Source organism: Felis catus, chromosome D4, assembly GCF_018350175.1.
Source record: "Felis catus isolate Fca126 chromosome D4, F.catus_Fca126_mat1.0, whole genome shotgun sequence".
Taxonomy (NCBI): domain Eukaryota; kingdom Metazoa; phylum Chordata; class Mammalia; order Carnivora; family Felidae; genus Felis; species Felis catus.
The window spans coordinates 23,927,858-23,943,981 of record NC_058380.1 but is presented as its reverse complement, the minus strand read 5'-3'; the positions used below and the strand labels follow the sequence as shown (position 1 = coordinate 23,943,981).

The 16,124-nt window shown below is 39.7% G+C and overlaps 1 long non-coding RNA gene across 6 annotated transcripts in view; it reads left to right on the top strand.

Moving 5' to 3' along the window:
• LOC123381531 overlaps positions 1-16,124 on the top strand; it is a 298,155-nt gene that overhangs the window by 184,543 nt on the left and 97,488 nt on the right. For all 6 annotated transcript variants that reach the window (XR_006588623.1, XR_006588622.1, XR_006588618.1 and 3 more), the window contains one exon: positions 14,957-15,077. This is a non-coding gene — a long non-coding RNA (uncharacterized LOC123381531). The remainder of the gene's footprint in view (positions 1-14,956; positions 15,078-16,124) is intronic.

The following is a 16,124-nucleotide window of genomic DNA, read 5'->3' as shown; positions in this document are numbered from 1 at the left end:
GCTAACAAGGCAAGCTAAAGACTGGGAGAAAATTTTTGCAAACCACGTACCCAATAAAGAATGGATATTTACGATATATAAAATACTACCCAAACCCAGCAGGAAAAAAAATAAAGAACCTAATTAGAAAATAGGCAAAATATATGTAATGACATTTCACTGAAGATATTTGCATCAAGGAAATGCAAATTAAAAGTATAATGAGATATGACTATACAACTATTAAAGTAGCTAAAATAAGAAAACAGTGAGAACACAGAATGCTGGTGAAGATATGGAGAAACCAGGTCACTTATACATTACTGGTAAGAATGTTCAATGGCACAGTCATCTCTTTGCAAAAGAGTTCAGCAGTTTTTCATGAAACTAAATATGCAACTACCATAGGACCCAACAGTTGCACTCTTGGATATTTATCCCAGAGAAATAACGTTCATACAAAACCTATACGTCAATATTCATATCAGCTTTATTTATAATAGCCTCAAATTGGAAACAGCCCAGAAGTCCTTCAGCTGGTGAATGGCTAAACTATGTTACATACATATCATGGTATACTACTTAAAAATAAAAAGAAACAAAAGATCAATAAAAATAACATTCGGATGAATTTCTAGGTAATTCATGCCAAGTAAAAATAAGTGAAAAGTTACATAATATATGATTTAATTTGTGTAGCATTTTAAAATGATAAAATTGTTCAAATGTGAGAACAGATTAGTGGTTGTCAAGTAGATGATGGGGCAGGAAAGGAAGTGGAGGGTCAAAAGAAAACATGAGGGATCCTTGTGGTGACAGATCTAGTCAATATGTTGATTATGGTAACAGATGCACAAACCTACACATGTGGTGGAATTGTATAGAACTAAACACACACACACACACACACACACACACACACACACACACACACACGAGTCTAAGTAGAACTGGGGAAATATGAATAAGATCAGTGGATTGTCATTATCCTGGTTGTGATATTATACTGTAGTTTCACAAATGTTTTTAGGGGAAACTGAGTAAAGTATACTTGGGATCACTGTATATTATCTCTTACAACTGCATGTGCATACTAAAGATTTCAATAAACATTTCAATTAGCAAAAAATCTTTTGAAAAAATGTGATTGGGATTCTCAGAATCAAAATGGGATGTCCTCTAAAAAACCAAGAACAGATGCAAAGAAATGACCAGAGAAGTCACGATCCTCTTAGAAATTAAAAACATGATTACCATAATAACAAGCTTAATAGAAAATTTGGAAGACTTCAGAATGTAGAACAAAAGGACAAGGAAATAAATATTAGGTGAGTAATAAAAGATGTAGAGGAGGAGTTTAGAAGTTGAAATCTCTAATAGGATATCCAGAGAGAGAGAAAGCAGAGAGAGTGTGGAGGAAGAAAGTATTACAGTAATAAAAGAGCAAAAAACAAACAGACAAAAACCTCAAAGCTATGAGAACAAGGAATCTTTGCAATAAAAGAGACCAGTAGCCAATAAGCAGGATAAATTAAAAAACAAAACAAAACAACAACAACAACAACAAACAAAACCCAACCAAACAAAAAACCCCAACCCACATCAAGTCACATTCTGAGCAGAACAAAATCATTCCAAATATGCAAGAACTCAAGAAGTTTACTCTTTTCCTTCCTTCCTTCCTTCCTTCCTTCCTTCCTTCCTTCCTTCCTTCGAGAGAGAGAGAGAGGGAATGGGTGGGGGAGGTGGGAAAGAGGCAGGGGAGAGGGAGAGAGAGAATCTTAAGCAGGTTCCATGTCCAGCGCAGAGCCAGATGCAGGGCTCTACCTCATGACTGACTGTGAGATTATGACCTGAGCTGAAATCAGTAGTCAGATACTTAACTGAATGAGCCACCCAGGCGCCCCAAGAAGTTTCTTCTTACCCTGTCTGAGGAAATTACTTGAGGATATACTCCAGCACTGAAAGGAGGGAACTTGTTGAGATTATACAACCAATAAAATAAAATTATGAGAGACTTGTTGAGTCATAGGCTTACAGAAGTTCAAATTAGAGCATGGGTTAGTGGGATCCAAGTAAAATATCTTCAAGAGATTGGGATGTGTATCAAGTAAAAGAGAATGAAAGCCTGCAACACATTTGACACATGATGAAGGGATACAACTTTCAACTAGAAAAAAAGAAAGGCACTAAGAAATGCCCGGAAAAATATACAACTCATGGGCCAAATACAAAAACAAAAACAAAAAAACACACAAAATGTGGCATGGTTTTGATTTATTAGTAGAGGGGAATAAAGGAGAAATTTTACCAATGACTTTGATTTTGATGACAACCAGTGACTTTGTTTCTAGGAGCACTGTGATTTAAATCATGGTGAGAGGGGTGATGTCACAGGAACTGCAGACAATGAGGTTTAGCATGCTCTGACTTCACAATGAGCAATATTTATCTAGTTACAATCATGCTAAGGTATTTAGTGGTTGTAAGCTTTTGTAACCTGTAGTCAAAACAAGAGCTACAATTAAATGTTTAAAATAGACTGGGAGGTGAGAGGATGGGGTGGGAGAGAGGGGGGAGGACAGACACACTTAAAAGTCATATTTTAGAAATTTGGGACCCATTCTATATTTTCAAAAATTTATGGTACATGAAATCAGAGGCTATGTATTTCATTTGCAGTTTCAAAGATAACTTTTAGGAGCACTAAAATAGTGATATAACTATTAAGAATTGAGAAAAGGGGAGGAGGGTGTGGGAAGTGATATTAAAGAGTATCTTATTCAATAATAGTAGGAAGGTTGACTGAAACTATATAAAGTTTGTACATCAAGAATTAGCCCCATAAACAAGTTATTCAGAATGATGTCTAACTCTCAAAAGCAGGGGAAGCAGAAATAAACATGATTGCCCTTGGAGAGTAGAGTGGGAAGTTGTGAGTTGACAGACACTCACTGTATTTTATAAGCCAGTCTATTCTATTTGATTTTCGACTACATGCATACATTACATTGATCAAGGAAAAACATTTTATACAAGATTCACTAGCTGTAATCTCCTGGGAGGCCCTGGCCCAAAATCACTCTGCAAAGGGATGTAACGTAATAGAAGGGGTGCACACTTAGGAAACATCTGCCACTGCCGTGAAACGTTGAGAAGGAACAATAAAACCCACAAATGAAAATCGCAACCCAAACACCACATGTAGGAACATCTGTGTTAATTCTGACAAATTCTGCCGGTCACGGTTTGACCTCATCCATCACTGAAAAACGCCTAACTCAATCAGGGAAAAAACAGCCCTGTCTTTGAGATATTAATTCCACCTTATCATATACGTCCACATATATATTGAATGTATGATGGAGATTAGGTATCACTGGGGTAATTTTGGTGTGATTGCTTTGACAAACCTAAAGCACTCTACATTTATAATGGCTAGTTGCTCTGTTTACGTACTGTAATCCACTCTCATGAGAGACTGGCTGAAATGATTTCTGCCCTGATGCATATACACGTTGAATTAGATTTCCAGAACGTATTCATTTGTTCTTATTCATCTTTTAAATACATACCTCTAGTTACATTTGCAGATTTTACCTCTGTCCATTCCCTGCAACTCTTACTTCCTGTGAGAAGCTGTGAGAGAATGCAGCCCCAGACTTCTAATCTTGGCAACCTCTTTGATGGCTCTTTCACTAGTGGGGTCTTCACAGCCCATGGGCACCTGGGGAGCATAGTGGTGCCTGGGTTCTGGGCCAGCTGGGCTCCTGGGTTTAAGACAATTTCCAGAAGCACAGTAGGTGGAGCTCAGGTGCCACACTGCGTCCTGCCTTTGGAGTGATTTGCTGCTACTTTTAACCAGTCTCCTCCATTGACCCTTTCCTTGCAGAGAGCTTGCTTCTGAGCTGAAATGCACGCAGATGTGAATAATTATGAGGAGAGAGCAATTCTTGGGGGAAGACTTTTGGCCCATCCTGTCAGAAGAAGATAGGCAAGGGCTTCTTTGGAAGCTGCTCTTGGGAGGATTTTAGGGTCATTTGGGGGGAAACTACACAAGTGAAAACGGGTTTCTGACAGCACTTACCATACCCTCATCTCTCTCAGGAATGGAAGTTTATACTGTATTTTGATTAATCTGCCAAGTTATAGATCTGCAAGCTTTGTGTCTTCAGGAATGCCTTCTGTTTTAAGTGCATGGGCTCTCGAGTTAAGCTGCCCAGGCTTAGCTGCTGGCCCAACCACTTATGAGCTGCATAACCTATTATAGCTGAGTTAACTTCTCTGTGCACCAGCTGTCACATCTGTTAAATGGAGACAATGATAATAATACCCACCCTACATGAGGTAACCTGAAAGCTAGTAAATAAGAATTAATAGCGATTATTACTTTTTTCACAAAACTTACACCAGGCACAGAAAGTTTGACAAGAATGTCTTGAGATTGCAAATTGAAGATGGGGGCTTGGAAGTGGGAGAATAGTGAGGAAATGGCTTCTAATATGACCCTTGGAGTTTCTTTTTTGTAGGTGATATTTTCCACCATCAGCCATCTACATTGCCTGAAGGTGAATTAGAGTAGTAGGGCTTTAAAGAGAGAGCAAAACAGTTAATATTCCATCTTGGCTTTCCAAAATAAGCTTGTGTTGCCTAACTTTGATACCTAAACTTTCACTGGTAAGAGTTGATTTTTTGTGAAGAGGAAAAAAAAATAAGGCTGTTAAGAATCCAAGCATAAGACCCCCAAAGAAACAAGGAATCAAGTTTGTGCTGTAACAGCAGGTTGTAAGAGAGGACTGGGGACCCAGACAATGACCTCCTTGGCAAGACTGGACAAGATAAGGGTGACCACATAACTTAATGTCCACAAACAGGTCAAAGTTGAAGGTTAAAGGAGGCATTATTATTCATTATACTGGGAGCAAATGAGTATGCCAGGACATGACTCAGGCAAATCAGGGCATGTGGCCATTTAGCCAAGGTGCACTGGGCTGGGAAGGGGGAAGAGGAGCTGGATGAGGGAGGGAACTGAAACCTGGGGCACTACGTGCAGGAGAGCAAGATCAGCAGAAAAGCCCAACACCATCTCTTGCCACACTGGAGAGCTGTGGGGATCAGTGAAGACTGGCAGCCCATCCATTAGCCTGAGAGTAAACCTCACTCATCACTTGCTTGATAAACCATGCAGCTCTGGGGAGAGCCTCCCACCTATATCTGCCAGCCTAACCAGCAGAAGTGATGTCCATTCCTCCCATGTACTTTGCTGAGCCACATTTAAACTTCCCTACGTGGATGCTCTTGTAGTGGTACAGACTATTCTGAAGTCTCTAGGAGCAGAGAAAGAGATGATGAGGGAGTCACCAGTATCCACAGTTAGGTGGAATCCATGTTAGAACCGCCCTTTTGTTAACAACAGATTATAGCTGAACTTCTCCAGCAAAGGAAAATAACCTCTGGGGAGATGATGATGCAGGATGGGAAGATACCAGCTCACAGACCAGGAGGTTTTGAGAAATCTTGATGCCAGCTTTCCCCCACCCAAAAGAGGAATGTAGCTTGACTTAAAAACAAGTTTATCGGGGAGCCTGGGTGGCTCGGTCTTTTGGGTGTCCGACTTCAGCTCAGGTCACGATCTTGCGGTCTGTGTGCTCGGGCCCCAGGTCGGGCTCTGTGCTGATGGCTCGGAGTCTGGAACCTGCTTCAGATTCTGTGTCTCCCTCTCTTTCTGCCTCTCCACTCACGCTCTGTCTCTTTCTCTCTTTCAAAAATAAATAAAAATTTAAAAATAAAAGAAAAAGAAAAAGAAAAACAAGTTTATCTTGGGGCACCTGGGTAGCGCAGTCGGTTAAGCATCTGACTTCGGCTCAGGTCATGATTTCGCAGTCTGTGAGTTCAAGCCCCACGTCAGGCTCTGTGCTGACAGCTCAGAGCCTGGAGCCTGCTTCAGATTCTCTGTCTCTGCCCCTCTACCCCCCCCAAATAAACATTAAAAAAATAAAAAAAAAACAAGTTTATTTTGTAGAACTAAAGTAGACAAAATAAAATTGACATATGAAAATAATCATGGTGGGCTTTTAGGTGGCTGATAAGGGCTTTTTGGAGGTTAATTTTCCTAGCTAATTTAGTATCCCTTGTAATTTCCCAGAGATGAACATAAAAATTACATGTTGGTGGTTTTACTCTGATGTCAACATTGTAGAAGTCTTATTTGACCTTAAGGGTATTTCTTACTGGCTTCAGACTGTTAATATTCACTCTCACCCACTCTTATAACTACAGGAACCTTTTGGAAAACATTTCTTAGGGTGAATTATGTATTTAAATGTAAAATACCAGCAAACATCCTTATGGCCATAACTTTTGGGTATTTTCAAACCAGATTATAGTAAGACAATGTATTTTATTCAGCAGATTTGTTTTAATCTAATTATGTAGGTGAATAAAAATTACTGCATGCTGGTGCATCTAATGTAAGTTATCTATTATTCACACCACATTTACTTTTAATATTCATGCAGATTCCCTTTGACATAACCTACTGTGTCACAGTTAATCCAATAAAGATAAAATATAGCTCAGCAAAACACCAGTCGATTCCAGCTTTCTGGTAATTATTAAAGACTATTTCACACTGGTTCCTTCAATCAATGTATTTCCCCTTGGATATGATGGCACTCCTCTTTGAAGCTTTCAATCCTCCCAATGGATTCAGAGGAACACTCAGGCCCCCTTTCAGTCTCTGGGTCTCAGAGGTAGTTCAAAGAGCACAACAAGGCTTCACAGGTTTATCCTCAAAGGCTGACACTGTCTGTTTGATGTATGGTGACTTAAAAAGTCATCTCTGGCAAAGCATGTGTTTGCTACCAGTCTATCGAATCAGTCATTTATCAACTTATCTGTATTCACCCAGTGCACCTGCTAACAGCTCAAAGGAGAACACTCACTGTCTCCTGCTGGACTGACTATTGATTTGATTCCCTCCTCTAATTTTATATTGTTTTGCTGCCCTGTGGATGAAGCAACTCCTTTACTGGATGAAATGAACATGGAACCAGTGAACTGATGGCCTTTGGTTGTTGTGTTCAAGAGCCCAGAGGGCAACAGATCCTTCACAGGTTGAGGACAGCTTGGCTGGCAGAGTAGCTTTCCTGTTCCAGCATGCCTTGCCTTTTACTTTTATCCACATTGCAGGTATTTCATTGTAGGGACCCTGCTAGGAAACTACAGAGAGATCACTAGGAACTCCCAACATCATCATCAAAAGCTGGAAATATTCATTGTCTATGAAGGCATGCAAACAGAATCCAGAATTGAAGATAGGAATACACCGGCTCCCTCTCAGTCTAACCAACTCACCATAACTGTCTCCATGCTCCAAGGAAGTTTAAAGGAAACTTTGTAGTTTCTTTATAGTCCTGAGCACATGATTCCAGCTGAAAAATTTTCTTTTCTACTTGTCTGTCATTACTGGTTTTTAATTAAAATGAGGCTACCTCACTGCCTCATGAAAATTATTATCATTTAGGAATGCCTTCCTCATCAGTTTAATCTCTGGTGTGGTCATATAATTTGATTAACATCATAGATAATGCTTCAACTATTGACAACACTATTTTGATGAATTCCTTTAGAAAAGGACAAAGATAAAGTCAATATTTTTTCTTTGCAACATTATGTATTTTAAGTACAGCGGTTGCTATGTGAAGATGGCAGTAATTCTACTATTGTAGAGGAAGTTGTAACATGAGGTGGATCTAAAATTATGGTTTGTTCCTGATTCCCTCTCCACTTCTAAAATAAGTCATTCTTGGGGCACCTGGGTGGCTCAGTCATTTGAGCAACTGACTTTGGCTCAGGTCATGATCTCACAGTCCATGAGTTCAAGCCCTGCACTGGGCTCTGTGCTGACAGCTCAGAGCCTGGAGCCTGCTTCGTATTCTGTGTCTCACTCTTGTCTCTCTCCCTCTGTTCCTCTGCTGCTTGTGCTTCCTCTCTCTCAAGAAGAACACTTTAGATAAATGAGTCCTTCTCTTTCTGTCTCTCTTAGGGCATCTTATAGACATTGAAAGTCGCCAAGATTCTATCCACAGTACTGTTTTCTTCCTTCTTTGTACACATTTGCTGGATGATCTGATTCAGTCATGACTCCAGTTATCTAAATGCAGAAAACTCCCCCAAACCTATTTCCAGCTTTGATTTCTCTGCTGAGCACCAGCCCCTATTTCTCTCTAATAAATGTGCCCATTTAGACAGGTTGCGGGCAACTTAATCTCAACATACTCAATACTCAATCCATTATCTTTATATACAACTTTTCCTGAGTTCTTTGTCAGTAGCATTGGCTAGGTACCACGTCTCTCATCATTGGAGCCAATACTCCAGATATAATTAATCTCCGAGTTAGCATCCATTAAATCCTTTTTTTTTTTTTTTTTTTTTGACCTCTACTACCTTAGCTATTATTGCCATTGTCACAGGCCCATCTCAGGTCCTGTCATCTCTAGACCTAAACACTTCAATAAACTCCCAATTTACCACCCATTTTCTTTCTGGTTATTAGTGTCTTTGTTTGAAATAAGACTTAACCATGTTGTTCTCACCTAACTTCTTTATTAAAAAGCAATTAAAAAGCCTAATTGCTTGTCTAAATTGTTTTACTGATTTCTGTTTGCCTTCAGGATAAAGTTCAAAATTACCTAGCAATGCATAGCAAACTGACTGTAGCCAATTAATTCATACGGGAATCCTAGGTTCTTTACAGTAAGTATTTGGTAGTTTCAGTGGTTAGAGGTCAATGGAAACCACCCTTACAACCTCCCTACCATGTGTCACATGCCAGTCAAAATCAGTCTCAGGTCAAACTCTGCCAGATTCACAGTGTCAAAGTAGAAAATTCAAAGAGTTACACTGTCAGCTTATAAAAAAGCTAAAGTTATTAGTAGTGTAAGGATCGAGAACTAGACAATGGAACAAGTAGTCCAGACATAAACTCATGTATACATGGCCATTGACTGATTACAATTTTAATTTTTTTTAATGTTTATTTCTGAGAGAGAGACAGAGAGAGAGAGAGAGAGAGAGAGAGAGAGAGAGAGAGACAGAGACAGCAAGCAGGGGAGGGGTAGAGAGAGGGAGACACAGAATCAGAAGTAGGCTCCAGGCTCTGAGCTGTCAACACAGAGCCCGACACGGGCTCGAACCCACAGACCGTGAGATCATGAACTGAGCCGAAGTCAGGTGCTTAACCAACTGAGCCACCCAAGGCGCCCCAGACTGATTACAGTCTGACACTGCAGAGCAGTGGAGGAAAGACAGTCTTATCAATAAACATTGCTGGGTGAGTTGGATATCCATACACACAGAAAAGAGTGATTCTTCATCATATCTTCATACCGTACCCTAAACCAGTTAAGGAAGATTATATATTTAAATGTGAAACATAAATAAATGAAGCCTCTGGAAGAGCGATTGCAAGTGTGAGAAGAATGTGCCCTGTTGTTGCTGATTCTGAGAAGGAGGGGGCCTTGGATAAGGACTAAAGACAGACCTTGAGGGGCTAAAGGCAACTTCCAGTTGACAGCCAAAAAGGTAACAGGGACTTCAGTCCTACAATGACAATGAATCAACTTCTATCAGCTACCAGAATGAGCCAGGAAGCAATTTCTTTCCCAGAGTTTCTGGGTAAGATCCGAGGCCCATGATAATTTTATTTCAGCTTTGTGAGACCTGGAAGAGAGGAACTAGTTGAGCCCACCCAGATTCTGACCTACAGAAGTGGGAGATAGTAACTGTGTTGTTTCACTGTGCTTAATTTGTGGTAATTTGCTACAGCAGCAATAGAAAACTAATATACTCATTAAGAAGGAAATGGAGAAATAAATTGTGATAAATAATGGACTGCAATAGAACAGGGGTCAGCAAACTATAACCCACAGGTCAAATTTGACCTTACTTTTGTAAATAAAGTTTAACTGGAACAGAGACAGATTTGTTATGGGTTGTCTAGGGCTGGTTTTATGCTCCAGCAGCCGTGTTGGGTAGTTTGAACAGTCTTTATGACAGTCAAAACTAAAAATATTTACTATCTGGGTCTTGAAAGAAAAAGCTTGCTGAACTCTGGTACAGAGGAATGAAACATGACAAACTACATACAATAATGTGGAGGAATATCACAAGCGTAATGGTGAATGAATCCAGGAACAAAAGAGTACTTACTGCATTTTGTTTTCTAAAGTTTATAAGCGGCAAAACCAGTCTTACTTACAGGAGTCAGGAGGGTGGTTGCCTTCGAGAAGGGGTGGGGGAGAAAAGTGATTTAGGTGTGGGTGTGAGGAAGCTTCAAGGATGCTGGTAATATGTTCTTTTTTTGGTCTGGATGGTGGTTAAAGGGCTTTGTGAAAAATCCATGAAGCATGATTTCCTCACTTTTTACGTATGCCATTTACTTACACACACACACACACACACACACACACACACACACACACACAATTAAAACAGTATGACTTTATCCAGACATTTAAAAATGTATATGCTTTTGAGGGCCTTAGTAACACTGAACTAAAACTCAAAATATTTTGTATTTAGGATGTCCTCTGGAGACCATCTGAGGACTTCTGCTTGTTTCTGATGTCTTAGACCACAGCATCGACATTACTTGGGAGCTCATTAGAAATGCCCCATCCTAGGGGCGCCTGGGTGGCTTGGTCGGTTGAGCGTCCACCTTCGGCTCAGGTCATGATCTCACGGTCCGTGAGTTCAAGCACCGCGTCGGGCTCTGTGCTGACAGCTCAGAGCCTGGAGCCTGTTTCAGATTTTGTGTCTCCCTCTCTCTCTGCCCCTCCCCTGTTCATGCTCTGTCTCTCTCTGTCTCAAAAATAAATAAACATTAAAAAAAAATGGCCCATCCTGGACCTGATGAATCAGAAACTATATTTTAATACAATCCCAGTTAATTCCTTTATACATTAAAGTTTGAGAAGTACTGCTGCTATAGATTTGCTATTTCATTGCTGCTTGTCTTTCACAAAACGTATTCCTACGTGGTCAAAAGTGCAGTTCTTGGCAACTTACACTCCCCAAACTTCTCACATGCATCTGGGCAGGACTGTTCTGGAAGCAAACATGCTAGCTCATGCTTCTTGGGTTAAAGCTCTCTGGTTTCTGTGGTACTCAGGCATCAGAAGACAGCAGGGCCCAAATTTCCCTCATTTGCATTTGGATAGGCAAATGGACCTCAGATTTATCTTTTTTATCATAATAAAGGGAACAAACATGAGAAGTTTATTGGTAATAAATAGGCCAGCCTCTTTCTCTGTCACCTTACAATCCAGACCCCAGGGGGAATATAAACATACCCGTGGATTATTTTTATAATCTCAAAGGGTTAGTTTTTCATCTTCAGAGAATTGAATAGAATAAGAAAGTTGTCTGTGGGAGAATAAGGTCTCCATCATGTAGGAAATAAAATAATCTTTTCTTCTCTAGGAAACTGAAGAAAGGTCATGTATCACAAAATTAGATGTGGAAAAAATAATCATGTACTGTTCTAATATTAGAAGAGAAAAATGGAGAAATGACCCTTCCTGGATAATAGTTCTTATGTAAATGACTCAGAAATAGAAAGTTAGAGGGGGCTCCGGGGTGGCTCAGTTGGTTAGGCATCTGACTCTTGGTTTCAGCTCAGGTCATGATTTCACAGTTTGTGAGTTCCAGCCCCACATTGAGCTCTCTGCTGTCAGCACAGAGCCCATTTTGGATCCTCTGTCTCGCTCCCTCTCTGCCCCTCCCCTGCTCATGCTCTTTCTCAAAAATGAATAAACATGTTTTTTTTTAAATAAAGTTAGAAAATGGGTATTAGAGATTTCTAGATAATCGTCCTGTGATCTGAGTGCTCCTGGTATTTCTTTCTCACACATAATGTAGCTTTAAAATGGCCATTATGTTGAATATCTTTGCTGTTTGTTGTTCCTCCCAATTGTGAAAAGTCTTATGTTAGTAGAAAAATCAAATTACCCAATGGTGCAAAATTTGAAAGCACTAAGGGTGAAGGAAGAGAGACTTTGAAGGATTATACTGAACCCTGCTCTATAAAAGAATGTAACTAATAGGTCATAAACCAGTTAAGTCCACTGTGTCAGAGGACCAGTAAGCAACCAGATGTGGGACCTCAGTCTGTGTGGCAGAATGGCCAAAATAAGTAGTTTTCTCTCAAATTTTAGAATTTTGTATTTTGAAGTATAAACCTCAGTTGTGCCAAACCTTCAGTAAAGACTTTGAATGAATGAGTGAGTGAATGAATGTGAAATGCATGTGGGAGTATTCTGAAAATCAGTGAAAGGAGCTGGCTTCCATATTAGGGTCAGATGATGAGAAAAGGTTTGGGATACATGGGAGGGTAAGACTCATAAGCTGAATTACAGTGAGTCCAGGAGTATAACTTCAGGTACCTGCCAGAGCCTAAGGGAATATAAGACTGTAAGGCCCTCTGGGAATTTACAGAAGTCTTATGGAGGACAACAGAATTTCCTTGGCCTTTGGAATTGGGAGTCGAGCCAAACACCTAGAAAGTAGGAAGCAGAGTGACTCCTGTTGATGTGTTTTCCCTCGACTGAAAAGACAAGCATGAAAGTTGCTGCTCAAAACATTATATAGGTCATATCACAGGGTATGAAACTATCTTGGAGTGTCCGGGTTTTCTTATGTTTATATGAATAATATGCAGTTACATCTTTTATATTCTCTCCCATTCAAGAAGAAGAAAATATTAAATATATTTAATGTGTATATTAGAATAATTTTTCTTGCCAATTATTAAATAATTATTTTTAATAGAAAAGGAGACTATTTAAAGATGGCTAACTTCTAATCAGCATACTGGGTATTAGAAATGGGCTCTCATTGGTGAAATGAATGATATCTAAGATACATGGGCTGGCTAAAGTATTTAGGAGTTCCTGAAAGGACAGAGTTAAGACTTCTTCAGATTTACAGAGCAGGTCATATGAGCTTAGTGTCAGCTTACTAAGGGATGTTGTTTACGAAGTACCTGAACCACTTTGCTGGTGTGTGTTTGTTCAGTACTTGTGTTTGTGTGGCAGTGTTTTGGCTGAGACGTGGTCTGAGGATGGAGAGGAGGAAGTGCTTGTCACCTTCCTTCAGCATTGCAGCAGCTGCCATTTTTCAAAAGCTAAGAGTTTCATGACTAACAGTTGCTCATGACCAACTTGCTGAAGTCAGTTTTCAATAATTTGTTAAAACTTTATTTACATGCATTTTTCATTTTTATCAGTATTCTTTCACCATTCTATTTGTATCTACAGGGGACAAAAGTGTTCAGACATTGGAGTGGGGGGCCGTGAGTGACATCCATTTTTGGCAATTCCCTAGGTGACAATAGCTATCATTTCCCAATTTGGTTTCCTGATGCACTTCTGCCTACTTAGGTCTATCCCATTAGTCTCCATCTGTGGGGATATGAAGATTAACCTTGCTCAGTGTTATGTTGGAGATTTGAATTGGAGATCAATTTCCTTTAGGGAAGAGACTATCAATCAATGTCAACCTTTTATTTATTCAACACCCACTGTATGCACAGTATTGTTCTAAGTCCTTGGAGAATTATCAAAATTGTGTCTGTATTGTAGACCATGATCTCCAGAACTCATGATCTATGGGGGCACAGAAGATAAAGGGTGTATTTAATTTCAGTATCTAAAAATAATCTTCAGTGACAGCTGTCTATAGATTCACTGCTGAGGGCTCTAATTTGTGGTGGGTCCCCTGTTCTTTAAAATTTCTTTCTTTTTCTTTCTTTACTTTCTTTCTCCATCCTTTCTTTTCTTTATCCTTCCATCTTTTCCTATTCTCCTTCATTTTACCTGTTTTTTCCTCTCCCAGAATGTGACTGTAGGATGCTGGCTTTGAGTATTTCCTTTTGAAGGCTATGCTAAGGGCAATTGGCCCTCTGCCCTCTGAATTTTGCCTTACTAAATTTCCTCATAGCCAAGATTCATCTGAACCCTCCTACTCATGGAAGTTTCTGGTCTTCATCTTGGTACTTGAGGACCCAGGAATTTGGGATTTGAATCTTTATTCTGCCACATTCTGACTCTGGCACTGGGCAACGTGTCTAAATTCTCTCAACCTCAATGCCTTTATCCCCAAAGTAGAAGACAAAATGTTTACAAAATAATACATAGCACATTCTTTCCAACTTTGGTTATGGCCATTATCACTTCTGCTTTATTTTTACCCTAATTCTTGGTTTCTGATCTTGGTGGACCTTGGACCTTCCTCTTTACTGTACAAGGTTGAACCTGCCTGTTTGTCCAGCTGATGTCAGACCCAGGTGTGTCTCCTGACCTCAGCATCCCTATTTCCATCAGAGCACCTCAGTTCCCTTCCTACAACCACATCCTCCCCCTGCCCCTCCACCACAAAGTTGGAGTGATCACAGAGGCTCCTGGCTCTTCCCTTAAACTATACCTGCATACTTAGGGGCTATGTATGCCAGGGGGATTCATTTTAATTAGGAATATTAATAATTTGTCCTTTATTTTCTCTCAATAGTTATAAATTTATATGATTCCCTTCCCAGGATATATTTAAGCTCCAGATTTATATCTACCTATGTGGAAAGATTTAGGAATTCTAGTCATCAATGTGCTTAAGCATTTAGTGCCTGGAGTCAGAAAGGTGGCATCAAATCCTGGCATTGATATTTAGTAGCTATGTAAATTTGTGCAAGTATTTTAACAGTTTCAGGCCTTTGTTCCATCCCCACCTATTTATCTAAAGATGGCAGGTTCGTGCAGTGGAAGGAGCATGGTCTGGAGTAGCAGAGACCATTTCAAATCTTGTTTCTACCATTTATGGAATGAATAATTTTGAGAAAAATCTCTCTGCTTCTGATTCTCATATATAAAGGGAGATAAAGGATTGTCATAAAGATTAAATGAAGTCATCTCTTTTTCAGGGCATCTTGGAGATGATCAGCTGCCTCAGGATGAAGTTGAAAATCTCCTTCCCAGTCACCAGCTGCCAGAAACTCATTGAAGTGGATGATGAATGCAAACTTCATACCTTTAGTGAGAAAGGTATGGAGACACAAGTTGATGCTGATGCTCTGGTAAAGAGTGGAAAGAATGTATGGTCCAGATCAGCAAACAAGGTTTCCCCATGAAGCAAGCTGTCTTGACCATAGCTATCTTGGCTTATCACTGAGTAGGGGCATTCCTGTTATAGACCAAGGGGAACTGGAGAAAGGAAGTACAAATCTGTTCAAGGTTTCATGGTAGGTACCAATATGAGTGTTCTCAATTTGGTTATTGTTGGAAAAAAAAAAAGATATTCCTAAACTGAATGATACTATGATATACTATGCCTTGTCACTGGGGGCCCAAAAGAACTAGTAGAATATGCAGATTTTCAGTCTCTCTCAAGAAGTTAATGCCCACTGGTGTGTTGCCAGAAAACCCCTGCACAAAGCCCCAGGACTAAAGTATTCAAGATTCAGTGTTTGTTCCTCCACATGTCCTGTGACACAAACATTAGTGAACTGATTTAAAGAGATGGTGTACTAAGGAAAATAAGGACAGGGCTGCAGTATTTGATAGATTTTTGAACAAGAGAATGAAGGAGACCAAAGAAAAATGCTAGGAACAGATTGCCAAGAGACATAGCTGTCCTTTTTGATAGCTTTTATATCTGCGTCCAGCCAAAAACAAAATTTTCAACGAGTGACCAAAAAATAATATCAGACATTAGAAAAGGTTAAATGGGATTAAAGTGTATGAATACATTTAACTACGAAAGACTTTGAAAATGTTATTTCAAACCCCAGTAAGGATGCCCTCACCTAAGTGTACTTTTCAGTGTTCAAATGGGTCAAAGAAGGAAAGACCGATAGAATCTCTTTCTTCAACTGTTTTTCTTGGTACTTCTGAATTTCCTGGGTCTCTTAGTTTCTGTAGTTCTCATTTCCTCTCTTATGTATTGCTCTCGGGACTCTCTTCCTTCTCTCCTTTCTGTCTTCTAGGGCAACTGCCAAGCCCAAACCAATAAACAACAATACCAAAATCACTTACCTTTCAATCTTTCAACTTTTGCACAGAGTTCTTGTCTGTCCTTTTACTTCCAGGTTC